Source organism: Rhinolophus sinicus, linkage group LG03 (assembly GCF_036562045.2).
Source record: "Rhinolophus sinicus isolate RSC01 linkage group LG03, ASM3656204v1, whole genome shotgun sequence".
NCBI lineage: Eukaryota > Metazoa > Chordata > Mammalia > Chiroptera > Rhinolophidae > Rhinolophus > Rhinolophus sinicus.
In genome coordinates this window covers 36,175,979-36,190,704 of record NC_133753.1, presented here as the reverse complement: position 1 = coordinate 36,190,704, position 14,726 = coordinate 36,175,979, and positions in this window count along the sequence as shown.

Genomic DNA, 14,726 nt, shown 5'->3' with positions numbered 1-14,726 from the left:
ACTACCCAATATATTTCCTGTGGCTGACTGCATTATTTTTTATTATATGCCTTTTAATAAGTGTTGGTTATTTCACTTTTTAAAAATATGATTCAGGTTTTCAAATCAGATTCAGGAAACACACGTGTATATTCAATCTGCAGCATATTGATAAGATATCATTAATTGCGTATCAATAGCATCACAATGAAGAGGTACTTGGGGGTCATAACCAGAATAAGACCAACAGTTTGAACATTGGTTTACCAAGGGTTAAGTATGGCATGAACTTCAGTGTAAAAAACAGAAAAACAAAACGAAACTTTCCTTCACTGTAATACTCAACCTCCTGCTAAATTCCCTGTTCCTATATATTTCACCTAAGTCTTCTGGCCAAACTGTCTTACATGATAGCAGAATTGAGTTTGTGTTTCATAGTAATTAGGCCACAAGCAGTGCATCATTTAATGTGGGCTATGCATTATTTTGGCATCGAGTTTAGCTCCATTGTTAATCAATCAACAAATGTTTTTGTTTTGTGGAAAGTATGCAGTATATGTGAAAATATACAACCAGATTCAACTTTTCTCACAGATCTTAAATGTAGTGGAGAGGAAAAGGTGATATACACATAAACATTACCAATAATATATGATATAAAATTTCCTCACATGCTTCTGAAACAATCTAAAAGTGGTACTGATTTTCACTACCTTTTTCCAGGATACTACTATAGAAAGGGTCTATCTATCTAATAAAGCCTATGTGGAAAGTCCATGTGTAGTCAGTATGTGTGTCATGTAACCACCTTCCCCTCAGAAATTGTAATTTCTCTGAATTAAGACTGTTTTTTTATAGTCTCACATCTACCATAACGGCAGTGCCTTAAAATAGCAGCTGTTCAAAAAAGTATTTTTATTTAATTATGGCCATAAGCTTATCACCAAAATAAACATAGTAATGCTCACCATTTTACAACTATGAAGCACAAACTGAATACTACTAACATATAAAGGAGGTTTGACCAGCTTCAGAATGAAATATATTAATCTCATAAAAATTAAGAAAAGATATTCCAACATAAGTTGCTCTGAGATCCGTGATTTATTTTTTACATCTTATGAGAAAGGATTAATCCATTCATGTATCTGTCCTGTCTGAAACCACAGGACTCGACCAATTGATATCTCAATTCCCCTTCTAACCATAAGTCTGTAATATTTTTTTTTTTGGGGGGGGTAGGGGAACAGGACTTTATTGGGGAACAGTGTGTACTTCCAGGACTTTTTTCCAAGTCAAGTTGTTGTCCTTTCAATCTTAGTTGTGGAGGGTGCCATTCAGCTTCAAGTTGTCCTTTCAGTCTTAGTTGTGGAGGGCGCAGCTCAGCTCCAGGTCCAGTTGCCGTTGCTAGTTGCAGGGGGCACAGCCCACCATCCCTTGTGGGAGTTGAACCGGCAACCTTGTGGTTGAGAGGATGCACTCCAACCAACTGAGCCATCCGGGAGCTCAGCGGCAGCTCAGCTCAAGGTGCCATGTTCAATTTTAGTAGTCTGCAATATTTTTAATTGGTAAAGTTCACATTCATTTAAAGAGCAGTTGCACGTAAAAAAAGAAATATGCTGAATGTAAGATTAAAAAAAAACTGCTTCAAGTTGAATCTAGAACTCTATATTCCATCCAGGCTCAAATCTTTTCAAATAGCCACAGTAATATGCTTTGTTTTATTTATTTTTGTCAAGACTTACAATGTAAAGTAGACATAAAAGATGCATTTTGCAGAATCAGTTCAAAGCGATTCCTCTATAACTTGTTTACAAAATAGCCAAAGGAAAAAAAAGTTTCCTTCAGAATCAGAATGATTGAAAATATGTCTCATACAGAGAAAATTATTTACTTTTAGATTGGTCTGAAGTGTGAGGCATCACCACAAAAGAAGAAATAAATTTGTCTCCAAAAGATCCCCAGTAAAGATAAATGGGATGGTCACATGGTATTCTTTCTTTTCTCTTTGCTTTTAGAAGCTTTCTATAAGTGGATTTTGGGCATAGTGACATGTTTTGATTTCCTTCCATTTCTTTCTTTGCAAAAGGCATTTTAAGGCACTTACCATTGCCTGCTATTGTTCTCAGCAGTCATCTTACATGGATGAGCACTTTTCACTCAGATCATATTCTGCTTGGTTCATCAAAAACTCAAAACTTGGAGAGGTCAGAAACATGGCGGTGTGAGGGGTACTCCTTGAAATCTCCCCTGGAAGTTACAACAAATTGAACCGCTATTAACAAAGAATTCCCTATGCAACACACAAACACGTCTGATAGTTCCGTGCATCGAAACATCTGAAGGAGGAATGTCTAAGAGTGCACAACACACCTAACAGATGGACAATAAATGATTATTTAAATAAAAAAAATCAAAACTTTTTTTTCCCTGTTAGACTCCATTTTTTCCTGTAAATTCTGTTTCTCTGGTTTTTCTTTCTCACACTTCTACTTGCTTCCTAGCTTCTCTAGCACTGCTTTTGAAACTTAATGTCTTCTCCAGTATGTACACTGCTCCTTGTTTTAAAGATGCAAGCCTGAGCATCCTCCTTTCTGATTTTAGTGTCTTGAATTCCAGGGTGCTGCTGTGTTTGAGACAACCTTGAGGACTATAACCAAATCCCATGTGGTGCAGCGCATGATTCATTCATGAACAGATTTACAGGCCCTTTTTTTGCCCAGGGCACAAATATAAGCAACTGGCCTTCTCTCCTCTCTCTCTCCCTGGGAGGAGGAAATGTAGCAGACATGAAGGGCATCTTAAGCAGATGATAACGATATGGAAGAAATAAAAATATTGAAGATATAAACATTTTCCCCATCACAGAGAAAAAAAATGAAGGCAAAGATGGTTACCGCCATCCTCTTCCTCCATCTTCATTTCTGCCTCCAGGCCCAGGAGGTGGACTTCTGATTAAGAAAATAAGAGACAGGCACTTGCATTAAGAGGTAGAGAGGAGACTCTGAGGTTCCTTCTTTCCCTCTTCTAGTCTTCTTTAGGAATAGCCATAAGGGTAAGAAACTTTGAGGAGGTGCAGTTTAGGACTGAGGGTGATATGCCTGAGAGGTGTCCTTCCTTCTAGAAAGCTCAGTGGAGTTTGGCAGCATAGAGTTTTACTTTATACACCCTGGTTCACTCACACTGCTTGTTAAAATAATGAAGCGCTTCCATATTAGTTGATGAAAAGCCATTCTCCCAAGCTGTTACTCGAAGCCCTCGCAAAGCCCTCCCCTTCCCAGCCTAACTCTTCCACCACCTCCCCATCATCCCCAAGTAAAGGGAAGGTGGGTAATGCCTGGTGCAGACTGGGGTCTCTTCTGATTGGTTAGAGTAGAGTTGATGGCATCCAAGTATTTTTAATAGCCTCCCTGGTAGAAGCAGACGGTGACATATTTAGAGTGAGTGTGAGAAAGACGTTCCCCCCCAAAAAGCCTATTGTCAGACCTGAGTTCACAGGTGGCACTTTTTTTTAAAAAGTGGCTCCCCTAATGGTAGATTTTGGCCATGCCTCTGAGTCTGTCACTTATAGAAGGAAACAGAATTTGTTGCACAAATTGCCTGGAAGGCAATCCATATGCCTACCCATACGTTGGCCTTCTAGGATAAGAGAGCAAACAAGTATTCTAGAATTTAAGTAGAAGTATTGCTTAGGAAGCAGGAGTGTGCATTTGGCTTCAGAATAAGATAACCCAGGATTGCTGGGAGGATTAAATGAGGTAATGATGGAAGAACTCAGCACAGTGTCCTTATCACTCACAAGTCCCATCAAAACTTGTATTGAAACAGAGTGCAGACCAAGGTATTTATTTTCAGGTATAAAAGCAGGTATTTCCTGAATTGATGGCTAATGGATTTTTTCCCCATTGAGGAACTCCTGAGAGCAGAAGTGAACCTATTACTATGCCCCTATTTAAATTTCAAGTTATAATGGAAAGAATAATCTGGGGATAGATTTTTAAGAGTGGTAGTTTTTGCATAATTCTGAAATTCTTGTAATTTCACCAAACATCTTTAATCAACAAGACTCTTGAATTTAAGTAATTTGGACTATGTCTGCCGGGGACTTCCCATTAACACTATATTTTTCCCCAAACAGAAATATCCTTAAATGGGCAGAAGACATTTTTAAATTTGCTGAGATTATGCTGTTATTTAAATGACTTAGCATTTTATGAAAATTCACTTAACTAGAACCAATTACGTCACTCACATAGCAGAAAATAGGTTGAAACTATAATAGTGTCTGGCCTGTTGCAGACATTCAGTATATTTATCTTATTTAAGGATCTCAAAACACTTTATAGTTATGGAACTGCATTTCTGTTCCAATTTCCTTCCTTATCAAACGAGACAGTGGAACTGCAAGAGATTGCCCAATGCCGGGGCAAAGCCCATGCAGGAACACACACCTCTGGATTGGTAGTCCAGGGCACTGCCTCTCCCATGCTGTCTTCAGTGGCATTATCCTGTTTCAGAGGCGCGAAACATATTTAATGGCTTAGCCAAAGATTTAGCTTTACAGCTAAGCATCATCATCTACTTTGACACCTCTGTGCCTGGGCTACTGTTCTTTCATCTGACTTGAACATTTGTCTCACCTTTCTTCTTTGGCTGGCTAAGGATGCTTACTCATCTTCAGAACTCACCTTGAACATCACCTCCAGGATACTGTCCCTGATTACCTAGGCTGGGCTGAGTGCTCTGCTTCAGGCCTCCATCACACCTGGGCATCCCTGTCATAGCACTTAGGTTCAGAATAGCTATGTCTCAGGCAGCCAGTCTCTACACTGGTACTGTGCTCAGTCTGCCTCCTGCGTCCCATTCCAGCCTCTATCACTTTCTGGCTTGCATCTTCCCCTTAGCCTATATTCCCTCCTCAGTTTGTACCACTCCCCAACCTGTATCCCCCTCAGCTTTTATTGTCCCACCTAAGTCCTCCCCGACATACATACTCTCAGCATATTCCCCCACCACCCCATCTCACTGCCCAACCGCTGGTCCCCCCAGCCGATATCCCTCCCAGTTTGTATCCCACATGCCTAGATGCACCCTCACTTGCATCTCTCCCCCACCAGACTATATCTTCCAGCCTAGATCCATCCAGCCCATATCCCCCTGTGAAAGGAAGAATTCTAAGACAGCCCCAAAGATTCCTCGTCCCTGATACGTACACATCATCTCCCAGTCACTCAGTCAAACTCTAATATAGGTGCTGCTGCTGCGAAAGGATTTTGTAGATGAATTATAATTAAGGTCCCAAATCAACTGACTTGAAAATACAGATGATCTGGGCAGGCATGATCTAATCACATGAGCCCTTTAAATCTGGGTCTAGATGGTAGAGACAGAGAAGTCAGAGAGATGTGAAGCCTGAGAAGGCATATGGAAGGGGCCACGTGGCAGGGAATTATGGGTGACCTCTAGTTGTTGAGGGTGGCCTCTGCCAAAAGCCAGCAAGAAAATGGGACCTCAGTTCTATAACCACAAGGAACTGTGTTCTTCCAACAACTCAAAGAGGACCTTGAGTTCCATAAAGGAACATAGCCCAGCTGACACCTCGATTTCAGCCTTGTGATACCGAGTGGAAAACTCAGTCACCCCATGCCTGCTGGGCTTCTGACCTACAGAACTGTGAACTCATCAATGGGTATTGTTTTCAGCCACTAAATTTGTGATAATTTGTTACATGGCAATAGAAAACTAACACAACCCCACTTGGTCTGTATCTCCCCAGTTTGTATCCCCTCAGTCTATATCTCCCAGCTTGAATCTCCCCAGGATGTATCCCTCCCAGCTTGAAACATTCCACAGCCTGTCTCACCCCGGGCCCCAGCATAGATATCTCTAGCCTGGTTATTCCCAGCTTGGATCATTCCCCAGCCTGAATGCCCCCCACATACACAGTTGGTCATATACGACCCCTCTTCCATCAATGCAGTCATACACACACACACACACACACACACACACACACACACACACCACGAGCATCAGTAACACCATCACTGGTTCCCTTGCACAGCACAGCACCCTAAGTGATTCGGTCCAAGAAACACACCAGTCAAATTCATAGTCTGCATTACCAGATGGAAATTTTGTCTCCTTTCCAAGACCAGTGAGCAGGCTGGGCATCCCAAAAGGAAAACTGTAGTCTCTTCTTTGCTCCCTTGAGGCTCAAGCCAATCATGAGCAGCCAGCCGGTCCTACTTCTTAGGCCCTGAGGGCTGCACTAGTTTCTCTAGCACTCTAGAACCAGAGGGCCCCTTCAGGTGGCTGAAGCCACTCCCTTTCCAAAGGAAATGAACTGGGCCTCAGATCCACTGGACAAAATCCTTTCATTTCTTTTCCTTACAGATCTGAAAATCCCTTTCCTCCTGGAGTATTACTGACACCCCCTCACCCCTCCCCATTTCCCACCTCTATTCCAGGGCCACGCACTGTTTCTTCTCCTTCTGGACTTTTTTCCACCTGTGCTGTCCCACCACTTACATTTGTTTTTCTCAGTCATGTATCCTTCCATAATATATCCTTGTACCAGAACCGGAACTCTCTCGGCTCAGGTTTTGGTGCTTGGGATTGAGTGGCAAAAGTAGCCAATACCTTTCTTCAAAAAGCAAATATTAAGTAAAGAAGATGGAATATCTGCATAAAAGGATAAATAACTATATATAAAAGCGCTATGAGGTACAGTTATTACCCTTATTACAGAGGAGGAAGCTGAGGCTCAGAGAGGTTAAGTAAGTTGTCAAAGTGCAGCAGAGCTTGGATACCAACTCAGGCAGTCTGGCTCCAGAGCCCATCTTCTTCTACACTCACTGAACACTTACTAGGTGTCAGGATCACTGTGCTAAGTCGAGTAAGTGCATGATTTATGTGACAAAGAAGAAAGAGAGGAAGCACAGAGAAAGCACTGTGTGCTGAACTGATTGGGAAATTGTCCACAGAGAAAGTGGGTCTTGAGCTAGCATGACGGGAAAATTAAGACTCAGGGTTCCAGGATGGAGCGCTCAGGTTGGGGGGATGGAATGAATGAGGCACAGGGGTAGGAACACGCATACTCTGGCAGCATAATTTGTGTAGGGGAGACGTGAAACATAAGGCTGACGAGATAAGCAGAGACCACATTATGGCTACCTTGAGTGCCGAGCCAAAGAGTTTGGCCTTAATTACAAAGCAAGAGGAAAGGTTTTTGAGCAAGTGGTTGGAAGGAGGGGAGGGGCAGCTGAATATGGTGACTGACTGGACTTGGGAGATAAAAAGAAGAATTCAAAAATCATTCTAAGGCTTAGTGCTTAGGTGTCTAGAATAATTTTAGTTTTCATACACAAAATTGATTAAATTCAGTTTGGAACTGAAATTTGCCTCCTTGAAATAGTTCCACATATGATTGTTCTTTAAATTCTGTTGGGATGGAAACTGCATTTGCTCTCTCCGTAAAGCAACCCAGGAAAAAAATTGTAAAGGGCCAGACAAGTGTGAGGAGTTAACAGAATCATCAGAGTTCTACAGAGGCTCCTTTCCCTAGAGGCAAATTCAAACTGTTCAGCTATGCTGTGGGCCTCCTGACAATGAGGCCCTTGCCTTCTGGGGTAGTACCCCTAAAGAAACAGGACAAGTGAGGAACTCAACTCTAAGGGTTCCTTTCTTGCTCTATATGTGCACTGAGCAGGTGAGAAGTGGGTTTCTATTGACGACGAGATCAAAACAGGTCTAATTTGCTGAAGGTATAGAAAATATTGCTGGCCAATGTTTTAGATTACAGGTCATCACTGTACACTCTCCAGCTTTTTAAAAAATGCTTTAGTGGTTTTCGGAGCTTAGTTGCTGTGAATATGTAACCTAAAAGACAGACTTTTAACTTTTTCATCCAGAGTAAATTAGCAATAAACAAGAATGTAAAGAGTATGCCAGCCCTGGAACACATTACGCATACTCACGAAATCAGGAGAGGCGCCTGGGTCCTCCAACGCTGCTTGGCACAAGAGAGTGAACTGAGAGACATGGGAGCAGTGAAGATGTGAGACCTGTCATCCCACTCCCACCTGCACCCCTGCAAGATAACCCAGACCTGCATGATAAAGCTGAAGAGGAGAAACTTTAGAGCCAGTTCAGTTCACATGATAGGCTTGCCATACACCAACAGCATTTGGGCAAGTTACCTTACTTGGCTGTGTCATATGCTTATCCAAAAACAAAAAACAAAAAAAAACAACAACAACAACAAAAAAAAAACCCTTAAAATAATCTATTACATTAAACTCCATCTGCAAAGTACCTGGCACAGCACAAAACATTGAAGAGGCCCATAACTGTTAGTTCTTTTCCCTTCCCTGCAATGGGCAGCAGGAAGCAGTGCAGGTAATGGCGTATTTCAAAAGGCATCTGGGCAGGGCCCGGGACCAGGGAATCCAAGAGAAGGCAAGTCCTGGGGAAGAAGGCTGGGGCTGGGTGCCCCTGTGTTTGGGACATGTGTCCACAGCTGGCCTGCAGCTGGCTGGGATAGACCCACAGGATGGAATGTTCATGGCAATGTAAATGAAGTTGGAAGTGGGGACCTCCGGAAGGCACCAAACACCTGCACATCAAGTGGAAAAGAAAGAGGATTTAAATAGGAAGTATGTGTATTGGAGGAGGGATTGGGGAATAGAGTGGGGTTTACAAAGTGCTGAAGGTGAGTGCTTTCAATAAAAACAAACAAAAACAAGACAGAAAAACCTTTGTCCTGAGGCCAAGATTCAGGGAGAGTCTCCCCTGAGAAAACTGGTGAGAAAAAGATAGGTGTTTAATAACAAAACAAAGACCCAATTATCAAAACTGGGATAGAAAATGGGAGCAAGGTTGGAGCAGGGAGACAAGTTCAGATCAGGAGGAGAGCTGCACCCTGGTGCTGAGTCACGATGACCTGGTACTGAGTCAGCAGAAGACTGACTCTCTGATTGGTCCACAGGCTTGGGGGTACAGATGGAAGCCCAGCGCCCTCGCTGTGAGCCAGAGAGACAGAAAGAAGTAACCAAACCTTGGTAATAAAAGGGCAAAGATTCAAGGGAATCTTCCAGTCAGGGACTCTCCAGGTGACAGCAGAAGCTAAATTCTCTTCACTGTTTTTGCTTCACACTCACCTGGGGGGTGCGGGGGGAGCTGTTAAAAATATCAGTGTTCCAGCCCACCCAAAACTTAATGAATTAGAATCTTTATGGGTAGGGACAAATCATGCAGATCCAGTGACTCTGATGCAAACCAAAATTGGAAATCCAGAGGTTTAGACTCTAAACTTTAGAAGGACATTCTTCCTCACCTTGATTCTGAATTTATGTATTTATGTCTCTCCTCTCACTCTCTCTAGAAAATAATTAGTCTCTCATAAACATATGAGGCTCAGATTCTGAGGTAGGTTCAGATAGGTTAGTTTTTGCTGTGGTAAAATACAGATAACATAAAACATGCCACTTTAACTATTGTTAAGTATAAAAACCAATAGCATTAATTGTGTTGTGCAACTATCACCACTATGTTCTTTCTTTTTCATCACTCCTAATAAAAACTCTGTAACCATTAAGCAATAACTCCCCATTCTCCCCTACTTCCAGCCCCTGGTAACCTCTAAAGTACTCTCTGTCTCTATGAGTTTGTCAATTCTATTAATAGATATTTCATATAAGTGGAATCATGCAGTCTTCGTTCTTTTGTGTCTGGCTTATTTCAGTTAGCATTATGTTTTCAAGGTTCACCTATGTTGTAGCATGTGTCAGAACTTCATTCCTTTCTATGGCTGAATAATATTCCACTGCATGTATATATATCACATTTTGTTTATCTATTCATCTGTTGATAAACACTTGGGTTGTTTCCATCCCTTGGCTATAACGAATAATGTTACAATGAACATTGGCATATAAGTATCTGTTTGAGTTACTCTTTTTAATTCTTTTGAGGATATACCCAGGAGTGGAATTGCTGGGTCATATAATAATTTTGTGTTTAACGTTTTGAGGAACCACCAAATTGTTTTCTACAGGGGATGGCTCAGTTGATTAGAGCGCAAGCTCTCAGCAACAAGGTTGCCGGTTCAATTCCTGCATGGGATGGTGGGCTGCGCCCCCTGCAACTAAAGATTGAAAGCGGTGACTGGACTTGGAGCTGACCTGCTCCCTCCACAAGTAGATTGAAGGACAACTCTCTGGAGAAACGCTGTCTCCCAATAAAATTTGTAAAATAAAAAAAAAATGCTTTCTACAGAGGCTGCACCATTTTACATTCCCACCAGCAAGGTGTGATAGTTCCAGTTTTTCCACATCCTCAACAACACTTGTTACTTTGTATTTAATTATCGTCATCATAGTAGATGTGAAGTGGTATCTCATTGTAATTTTGATTTTGATTTTTCTAGTGACTAATGCTGTTTACATCTTTCATGTGTTTATTGGCCATTTGTATACCTTTTTTGGAGAAATGTCTATTCAAGACTTTGCCCAATTTTAAAATGGGTTTTTGTTATTTCGTTGTTCAGTTCCAGTTCTGTATATATTCTGCATGTTAAACTCTATCAGAGATATGATTTGCAAATATTTTCTCATATTCTGTAAGTTGTCTTTTCATTTTCTTGATAATGTCTTTTGATGCACAAAAGTTTTCAATTTTGATTAAGTCCACTTTACCTAATTTTTTTGTTGTTGCTTGTGCTTTTGGTGCCATACTAAGAATTCATCGCCAAATCCAAGGTCATGAAGATTTACCTCTATGTTTTCTTCTAAGAGTTTTATGAGTTTTGCTCTTGTATTTAGGTTGTTGATCCACGTTGAGTTAACTTTTGTAAATGGTGTGAGGTAGGGTGGTCCAACTTAATTCTTTCCCATGTAGAAATCCAACTGTCCCAGAAACAATTTTTGAAGACACTATTCTTCCCCTGTTAAACAGACGGCACCTTTGTCAAAAATCAATTGCATATTACTGTTTAATGGGTACAGTTTCACATTTGCAAGATGAAGAGGGTTCTGAAGATGAATGGTGGTGATGGTTACACAATGTGAATGCACTTAATGTCACTGAAATGTATGTTTTAAAATGGCTAAGATGGTATTTTATATGGTATGTATTTTACTACAATTTAAAAAAATCAATTGGCCATATAAGTATGGGTTTATTTCTGAAATCTCAATTCTATCCCACAGGTCTATATGTCTATCCTATGCCAATACCACACTGTTTTGATCACTGTAGATTTACACTAAATTTTGAAATCAGGAAGTATGAATAACTCCAATTCTGTTCTTTTCCAGAATTGTTTTGACTATTCAGGTCCCCTTGGAATTCCATATGAATTTGAGACCATCTTTTCTATTTCTTCAAAAACCACTGTTGGAGTTTTCATAGGGATTGTGTCAAACCTGTAGATAGCTTTGGGTAGTATTGCCATCTTAACAATGTTAAGTCTTCCATTCCATGACTATGAAATGACTTTCCATTTATTTAGGTCTTCTTTCTTTCAGCAATGTTTTGTAGTTTTCAGTTCAGGTAGGTTCTCAGGACATAACATTTTTCTTCCTTGGCTTCAATATGACACACTTTAGATCCAATAAGAAAGGATTGCAACTCATAAGAAGGCATCAGTATTTCATTCATTTTGTTCACACCCACCCTTGAGAAGAAAAGACTTATAGATCACTCAGTATTAAATCAGCATTTACTGACCATGCTTTCTGTTCTGGGTTCTAGACTAGATGCTGGAGGGTACCTGATTTCTGTAAGCTTAAAATTCAGATAGAAATCAAAACAGTGATGGTATAATGGGAAATGTTATAAAGCAGCCTTGCACAGAAAGCTGAGGGCACACAAACAAAGCAAAACTAAGAGCCCATGACGGGGTTGGGTTGGGAAAGATGTCAGGAAGCTTTGAAGGGAGAGTGGGATTTTGCCAGTAAGAAAAAGGGAAGAGGAAGGTGGACATTTTGGAAAGAGAATGTGAACAAAAACGTAAGGCAAGGCATGTACCGGAAATGCTCAGGAGGGCCACTGAGCAGTGTGTGTTCGTGGCAGGAGGAGGGCAGAGTAAGAAAAACATGGAGATAAGTTAGAAGTGCCTCTATAATCTCTGGTTAGTCAACCAGCTTGTTCATTTGTAAAAAAATTTAAGGCACATATCTGTTCATACATTCCTTTGGAAAAAAAGATGATGCATTTAAAAAGTAATAGTGGTGGGACAATGGGAGAAATAAAATAAAGGCTGTAGAGTTGATGATAGTATTTTATAGTTGATGATGTTAATTCCCGATTTTGATACTTATACTACGGTTATGAGGAAGAATGTCCTTAGGAAATATTCACTGAAGTATTTAGGGGAAAAGGGACGTCATGAGTACAACTTACTTTTAAATGGTTCAGAAAAAATAATATGTATACAGATAGAGAATCATAAAATGAAAGTGGTAAAATGCTAATAGTTAAAGAATCTGAGCTAAGGGCATAGAAAAGTATTTGTACGGATTGTAGCTTACTTGCAAGTCTAGAATTAATTCAAAATAAAAATTATCCCCCCAAAAAGTAATGCTATCTGTTCTCTACAATACAAACTGGTTTCTGAAAAAAATAAGTTTGGTTTAAGGTGTTTTACACACATAGAAAAGTGTTTGAAAGGACACCCCACAACTTATCAGTGACTACTTCTAAGGAGTAGAACTGGGTGGAGCAAAAAAGGATTTAAAATTTTACTTCATACTTTTCTGCATTGTTTAAAATATTTTATAGAGAGCATGCACTAATTTTGCAACTAACAATAAAACCACAAAAGACATTAAAAGAAAACACCTGGGAGTGATAATTAACAATAGAGGAACACTTTTCTATTATATGATAACGGAGAGGTCGTGGTAAGGAAAGATAGTTTTAAATAAAGAAAAATACAAATTTTACATAAATACATAAAGATCAATAAATATATATGTCAATACATAAGCTATTGTTGGTACTTAATGGGAATGATTTTTTTATGTCACTGAGAAGCTTTATGTCAGAAACTGAGAGCTGAAAAATCTTACCACATAGTTCTCCCAGCCTGGTCCTACATTAGTAAGGAAAATCAGAGAAACTCTCTTAATAATTTAAGCAAAAAGCCCACACCTGCACTTTAATTACTGCCTACATTTTGCCGAAGCTAAGGTTGTTTTTTGTTCAGAATGACTTCTGTAGGCTGACTTAAAAAAAAAATTATATCCTGTTGTAGTTTCCAGAGCCCAGCACACGATCTAACTGAATTAAGCACTCATTAAAATCATGCATTTAAAAAGACAGATTCAGAAGTTCCATTTATTGTATGTATGGATGAAAGGGGAAATACAAAAACGACACCAAGCAACCAGTACTCAATTTCCTGCCTCTGGCCCCAGAACAGAAGATCACCAAGTCATGCTTTCCCCAGGGTTAGACGTGGCTTAAAGCAGAAGTGATGCTGAAGCATCCTAAAGAAGGCATGCATGTGCCATCTTTCCGGTTCAGGAAAGGGCCCGAGGAGTTGGGTCAAGTCTTAGAGCATCATTTTCTGGGGAATATGAATGCCAAGCTCAGAAGCTTCAGGTGATCAGGGCTCGGATCTTATATATTATTTTATACTGTTGTCTTCCAACTCATTCCTCCCACTTCTGTACCTCATCGTCATAGTCCCCCTCCCCGCCCCTCCGGCCCCCCCCCCCCCATCTCAAGGACATAGATACAGAAGCAGAGCCTTATCTGTTAACATCCTGGGTTGTTAACTTCCAAGACCTAGCAGAGGAGAGGAGGAGAGGGCTGGTTTGACTAATCTGTCTTACTTGTGATACTTTAAATGAAAACATTCTTCTGGATGGGTTCTTTTATATTCAAGTATAATACTATCATTTGAGCCGATATATTTTGAACTAAAATATGCTCAGTATATAAACTCTAGGTATATGACCTAGGTTTCTTCTTCTTTAACAAAAGAAAAAAAAAGAACTATAAAATAAAATCCCCAATCACAGGTTGAAATTTACTTCACGTTTTTGAAATTCACATTTTAATGATCACTAATATGCCTTTTAAAATGTATATTCTATAGCTTGACATGCATGCATTTATTAAAAAATCATTTTTTTAGTGTCACTACAATGTTGAAAAAAGGTATTCCCTGCTTTTAAGAACTGTATACTCTAATACTTTTTTTTTTTTTTTTTTAAAGAGGAAAATAAGAAATCACCTAAATAAATAATATTATTCTACCACGTAGATGATAGATTCTTTGGGGCAAGTTTGCTGAATGACACACAAAAAATAACAGAAACTTGCTCTCAAAGAATTGTCTTGTGTTGGTGACAATAAAGTCGGCTTCAGGTTGAAGTATACTCTATGGATTTCTCTAGCCATTCTGTATTTTGTTCTCCCCTAATATCACTTCATTTTAACAGCATTTCCTTTGTGTTAAGGTGTATTCTGGATCAGAATAAATATTGGGAAAAGAGTGTCTTCACTGTAAAACAACAGAAATAAGTTTTGAGTAATTACAACAAAAGGAAGCTCATGTGTTTATTTTCCTTTAGTTAGATCTTGTTAGAATTTTGGAAGTAACATTTTTAAAAATAGTAATTATATGGGACAATGAGCTAACTATTTTTTTAAAGCTGGATCAAAACAAACAAACAAACAAAAAGCTGTATCTCTGTCCTTATTGCCAAAAATATATTCCAGGTGGATCAGAAATT